Genomic DNA, 6914 nt, shown 5'->3' with positions numbered 1-6914 from the left:
AAGTGTCTGTGTTCATAATATGCCCCAACTCTTATTTTTCTTCATTCACTTGAACTTAAAGAGGTCTCTAGGTAGACAACGAATTTGGAAAGGGAGTGACTTCATTCAGCACAGAATCTGACAAAAGAACTGAAGATAAGGGTTATCTATTCTCACCAGCTCATCTGATCGGTCACAGGCCCCAGCATCTTCATTCAGTCTTAAAGCAAAAGGTTTGGTAGCTACAGTAACTTGAGAGTACTAATTCTAAGACTTAGTTAAAGCTGTAAATCAGAGGGCTATGTGCTAAGGATCTGTGAAAACCTCTTTGCAGGAAACACTGATATGAAGCCAGCAATCGCCCCTCTAAAGACAAAGAACACTAGTTTTTCGTGTGTGTTAGGTATAAAACAGTAGACTACAAATGGCTCTCAAGGACCAGAACAGATAGGAGAGTAGGGTGCTAAAGCTTCTCCAGTAATGGAGTCTCGAGCAAGCATGGAATTAATAAGAGTTCTTGTAGTATTTACAGCCTTTGCTGAAATGATGAACATTTTTTGTGCAATAATGACATAAATGAGACAGTAGAATTTATAGGTGGATTATATATTGCCTCCAGAAGTGAGAAAGGCCTAAAAGATGTTAGTTTTAATGCAGTGAGGACTAAGAACATCAGTGTCAGGGAGAATGCATCTCCCAGTTTCCCAAATAATTAAGAAATTTAAGGCATTGTGTTACATGTGCACCAAGGGCCCATCCTTTTCATAGGAGCTGCCTTTTTGAGAATTTGTATAGTCAGTTGTTCATATCCAAAAGTTCTGTTTCCATGGTTTTTGCAACAGTGAATCAAAAGTATTTTTAAAAGCTGCACCTGTACCCAACAGGTACAGGGATCTTTTTATCTTGTCATGATTCCTTAAATAGCACACACATAACAACTATTTAACATAGTATTTAAAAATGATTTAAATTAGATGATGGACATAGATTTATATGCAAACAGCATGTCATTTTATATAAGGCATTTGAGCATGTGAGAATACCTCAAGGGAAGAAACAGCGATCCTGGAACCAATTCTCCGTTGATACTGAGGGATAAATGTATGTCCCAGGTATTTTTACAGGATCGTTTCAAACAAGAGTATATATGCTCCTGATCTTATCCACAAAGGGTGCTTGAGATAGAAAAACTGATGATCTACTTTCAGGGTATCTCCCTTTTGGGACAAAACAGAAAACTGTGGCCAAGAGGCTGTTGATATAGGCATTGAACAAGATACAACAACCAAACTTGTATTAATTTGGATTGAGCCCTTAATTTACATATGGGTAATATTATTCCTAGGGGTCTTAATGGGTGAACCCATGGCATTAAGGGTATGATAACCAAGGAAATTCACTCACACAAGTTTAAGAGCTGGAAAAATTGGGCAGTTCAGTGGAAAAATAGTTGAAACAATCCCTTCCTTGCCTAAATAGTTCTTGTATAATGGTTTCAGTCCTTAAAGGTCCTATTTAATTATAGTCTGGGGCACAGTAATTATGTAGTTGAGAAGCAAGTTAACTATGGGCTTCCATTTCTTAAAAACCATTGTATAATGTGAAAGATTTGATCTAATTTTGATTGCTCAGTGAGTCGAAACATCAAAAGAGGGTACATAGAGTCAGGTTTCTTATCAGCTGGTCTAGATACGAGCAGGTAAAGAATGGAGAGAGGTTTAAAGATTTACAGCAGAGATGGCTATGATAGCGTGTACCTCTTATCACAGTACTAGAGAGACTCAGGCAGGTAGATGGTGAGGTGCTAAGGCCATCCAGCATTACATAGCAATAGTCTGTCTCAGAAGGTGCAGACTAACAAAACAGAGCCATAATACCAACCAATACTTTGCAGCAGTCAACCTAATAAAAAGAATGATGAAATTCTTTGTGAGCCTCCCCATCAGAAACCTCAATTTAATTATACCTTGGAGCTTATACCACATCTGTTTTGTTTACTTAGGTAAGGATTACGTAGATAAGACTAGAATCTTAATTTAACTGTAACTTCTAGTAAGGTGTAGTGAGAATTCTGGTTTCTTTAAAAACACAATAATATCATGGGAATCTGTTTTCATTTTAATCCCAGATATGGGATATGTGGCTGGATCACAGCAAGTGACTATTATTTGCCTTAGGCTTTAACAGAGGCATGGTTTTGCCAGTTACAGATAGTTTCTGTGAGTGTGTGACATTTGGAAATCTGGGGACTTTTCAGAGAACATATAAATGCTAGAGCCCTGATAGGGGGTGAGCTGGTTGGCCTGTTAGTGTTGGATTCTGTAAGTTTCAAGTTGTCAAGCAGTGTGCAAAGAGGTGAAGATAAGAAATTAGATATCCTGATTGTAATCAAACTTGCCCAAAGGTACTCAATGCTCCTGATCATCAGGAAGTTGTTTAATGATATCATTGCCCCCTTTACCCTCTATCCTTTCTTTTCTACCTAGTGTTAGGGGGTTTAAAGTGTGGAAGAAGAGGGGTGGAAAATGATGGAAATAAAAAGAACCCACAAAATAGCAGAAGTCAGGCTACAGTAAGGTTACTGAATCCATGTGGATGACAGGTCTCAACTACAGAGTGGAAGATGGACAAAGTGGTTAATCATTTTTGCAAAGGAAGTTTTCTCTGACCATCTAGAGTTGTTTTCTTTCCATAGCCACATAATTGATAGGAAGAAAGCAAGCATTCTATCATTTCTAAGGCTACTAATTTGACTAGCTTCTTATATCCCCTGATGCTTATCATTAAAGGATCCCTTTTTCATGGGTGTTCCTATGGGTCACAAACTGAAATTATGGATCATATGCAATGTTTATCTTCAAAGAGGCAGAGGCTTCATCAGAACTGTCTGTGCACTTAGACTACTACCACATTGTTTTTTCTTGCTACAGGGTAGAACTCTGTATGTAGTCCAGGCTGGAATGGAACTCTGTGTGTAGCCCAGACAGGCCTGGAGCTCTCTATGTAGCCCAGGCTTGTCTGGAACTCTCTATGTAGCCCAGGCTGGTCTATAACAACCCTCCTGCCTCTGTCTCCTAAATTCTGGATTTACAAGTATGAGGCAATATCCCTGACAAAACACTGTTGTTAATTGTGCACTTAGACTACACCACATTGTTTTTTCTTGCTACAGGGTAGAACTCTGTATGTAGCCCAGGCTGGAATGGAACTCTGTGTGTAGCCCAGACAGGCCTAGAGCTCTCTATATAGCCCAGGCTTGTCAGGAACTCTGTATGTAGCCCAGGCTGGTCTGTAACAACCCTTCTGCCTCTGTCTCCTAAATTCTGGATTTACAAGTATGAGGCAATATCCTTGGCAAAACACTGTTGTTAATTGTCTCTTTTTCCCATAAGGGCCGGCAGACATGGTGCTAGAACAGTATCTGAGAGCTTACATCTGATCCAGAAGCAGGAGACAGGGTGGGGGTAGATAGGTAGGTACAGAGAAACATAGAGTCTAATTCTGTAAGTTCTATCACTCTAGAGAATCCTAATACAATGTCCATGTAGATAATATACTATCCTCATTTAAAGGCAGCTCATTGTATATTTACCAGCTTTGCCAGACATATATAGTGCCAAGGTGCGGACAGAAAATCAGAAAATATACAATGATTATGGTGGTTTGAATGAGAATGGCCCCCATACACTCATATGTTTGAATACTTAGTTCTCAGTTGGTAGAACTGATATATATATATATATATATATATGTATATATATATATATATATACATATATATATATATATATGTATATATATGTGTGTGTGTGTGTGTGTGTATGTGTGTATGTGAGTGTGTGTGTGTGTGTGTATGTGTGTATGTGAGTGTGTGTGTATATATATATATGTATATATACATGTGTATGTGTGTGTATGTGTGTGTGTATGTGTGTATGTGAGTGTGTATGTGAGTGTGTATATATATATATATGATTTATTGGGATGACTTACAGAGTATTGTATAACTAAGCCCACAATGGCAGGCTGTGAATGGAAGGTTCAGGAATCCAATAGTGCTTAGTCCCACAAGTAGAATGTGCTGGCAAGGCATGCTACGCACACTCCAGTGAAGTCTGCTTGGCAGGCCAAGAGGCCTGGAAGCACTCACAAGTCAGGGAGATTCAAGGAAACTCAACCTCCTGGAACCAGGCATTCTCATAACCCATATACTCATACCCTATCCCTACGTTAGTCTGGTGTATGGATCCACGTGCTCTCTTTTAGTATTATTTTATTATAAGTGCCTTTAAAGATTGAATTCTGACATAGCTAAGCCTTCACCAGTGTTGCAACACCCTAGAAAATCCTTGAAGCCGACAAACTTGGAATTAAGTAGGAATTCAGTGAGAAGGTTATCTATTCAGTAACATTCAAATTTACTTCTAGTAGAGAGTGTGTAGGCATTACAAAGAACGGAGCTGGAATAGCTCAGGGCTGGTCTGCAGAGTGTTTACTTGGGACAATAGCCAGTCTCACCCAGTCAAGAGAATTCACAATGGCCTATGGAATAGGTGGGTTTACCATGAAAGAGTTAGGGAATTCCCCCCCCCCCAGGTTTCTTCACTAGGCCCAAAGAAGCAGCATAATCAGGCATTTCTAAGAACCCCTGGTGGTGGGCTTAACAATAGACTAGCATTATACCTGGCTCCCTTCTTAGTGGCAGCAGCTTAGTCCCCGCCTTCTTTTGATGTATACATTCCTTTTGTATTGTGTCATCTCTCCTGGTTTCTTGTTGCTCTTCTGTATAAAAAGTTTGATGCTCGACTTGAAAAATTACACTCAGATTCTACACACTCTCTCCTGTCATATCTGTTTGTCATTCATTCGTCAACTCCTTCACTCACCTGCAACCAGAGACCCATTCTATACAGACAGGAGACAAAAGGGGCTGCGGCAAAGGCAGGGACAAGCAGGCAAAGAGCAAAAGCTTCTCTCCTCTATGTCCTTATATGGACTTCCAGCAGAGGATATGGTCCAGATTAAAGGTGTGTCTTCTTCCCTCAAGATCTGACCAAAGGTGTGTGTCTTTCTAACTCAAAGGTCCAGACTGAAAGTGGACCAAACAAAACATAGCCCTCTATTTATGGGTTGTTCTTCATTCCAGATGTAGCCAAGTTGACAACCAAGAATAGCCATCACAGACAGTAAAATGATAATTTTGGCCAAAAGCTGTAAGCTCCCTGTGATCTTTATCACACTACTCCCTCCAAAAAGGTGACACCAGGACAAAGAGACCAGGAGATAACAACACAAGTTATGGGGTATTTTTTTCTATTAGGAGTTAAGTGTAGATTCCAGCTCTGTGATCTTAAAACTTCACAGCTTTATCCAGATATGCCTAGAATTGAAAGTCTCATTCAAACTTCCTTTAAATCAGAAAAGAGATCAGAAACTCTGATGACAGCCTTCCGGGAGAGAGAGGGCATATCTCACATTGTCTTGTGTTTATATCACATAGTCTTCTATAACTCCAATTAGTTGTGGTTTAGGTCTTTGTCTATGTGGCAACATACATAGGTATGAAGATGCAATAAAAGAGCTATTCCTTGATGAGTAAAAATCTAAGATGCCAGGCTAGGGGCATGGCTCAGTTGTGAAAGTGCTTGTGTTAGAAGTATGAGGATTTGAGCTAAATCCCTAGTATGTGCCTGATGTAGTGATGTCTTTTCACAGCAATGAAACCAGAAGACAGAAGAGGAAGACTGGAAAATCCCTTAGGCTCACTCACCAGCCACTCTAGCCTAATTGATGAGTTCCAAGCTAATATTATAGGTATTCTGTCAAAAGTGGGTTGGCTGTATTTCTGATAATGACACCTGAAGTGGTTGTACTACAATGTCTACTGGTACATTCACACATGTACACATGTACCTGCAAATTATTTACACAATTCTCCATTTATAAAGGGATGTATTGCCTTTCCTTTTTTGATGAGACTATTCATTCCCAATGTGTTTTGCTGCTTCTTTTCTCTTTAGCCATTTCACTCTGTATAAATGTCAGATTGTGAGATCATCCAATGGAAGGGCTTCAGCTTCTTGGTCTTTTCAAATAGAATTGCCATTACACTGAATGAAATATGGTAGACTTGTCTGTCAAATTAAAATTAATGTTTGCATTGACACTGACAAGAAAAGCCATTCTTCAAACCAAGTTACTATAAATTTATTTTTCTCTGTGTCTTGTGACACTACTTTATCAAGTGTTATGAAAATTATATTATGCGACTGTGGAGTATCTGATGACTAGAAATTGAACTCATTTTTCTTTGTCTAGTCTCACAGTAACTATACCAGTTCTCATTGTGCACTAAAATGTCAAACTAAAATGTAAAGTGCATCATCCCTGTGGCGTTTGCTTCATCTATATGTGATGTGTACTTAATTATTTTGAAAAGTAAATCATGGTAACTCTAAAATCAAATTCCTTGGAAGTTGAATAATATTATTAAACAAACATAAAATTAAAATGTTATTATTTCTATGGCTAGTCCTACACCCAGAACCTTTCTATAGAAAAATCCCTAATGCTAGGGGGCATTTCAAAGTCAGACACACCAGTTCTAAGAGTTGGTACTGCTCAGGGATAAAAGTGCTCTTGATCAAGGCCATTCAATAAACCAGAAAGAACGTGTTCCTGAACAAAGAAATAATTTTAATTTCCCCTACCTCAGTCAGGACAATGAAAGAAAAAAAAATGAGCTAATTTTTGCTTGATTCTTTGACAGCAGAGACATTCAGCTTCTGTTCTGTGAGGATTTAATAGGAATTAGCCACATAGCTCTTCCTATAGAAAAGGGCAACTTTGTAACAAAATAACTGTGAAAAGAACCTGTGGGATTCCAAACTCCCTGTCTTAAGGCACACCTTCCCCAGAGAAACTTCTTAACTAGG

This window comes from Mus caroli, chromosome X (genome assembly GCF_900094665.2).
Source record: "Mus caroli chromosome X, CAROLI_EIJ_v1.1, whole genome shotgun sequence".
Taxonomy (NCBI): domain Eukaryota; kingdom Metazoa; phylum Chordata; class Mammalia; order Rodentia; family Muridae; genus Mus; species Mus caroli.
The sequence above is the reverse complement of the archived record's forward strand: the minus strand, read 5'-3'. Positions refer to the sequence as shown.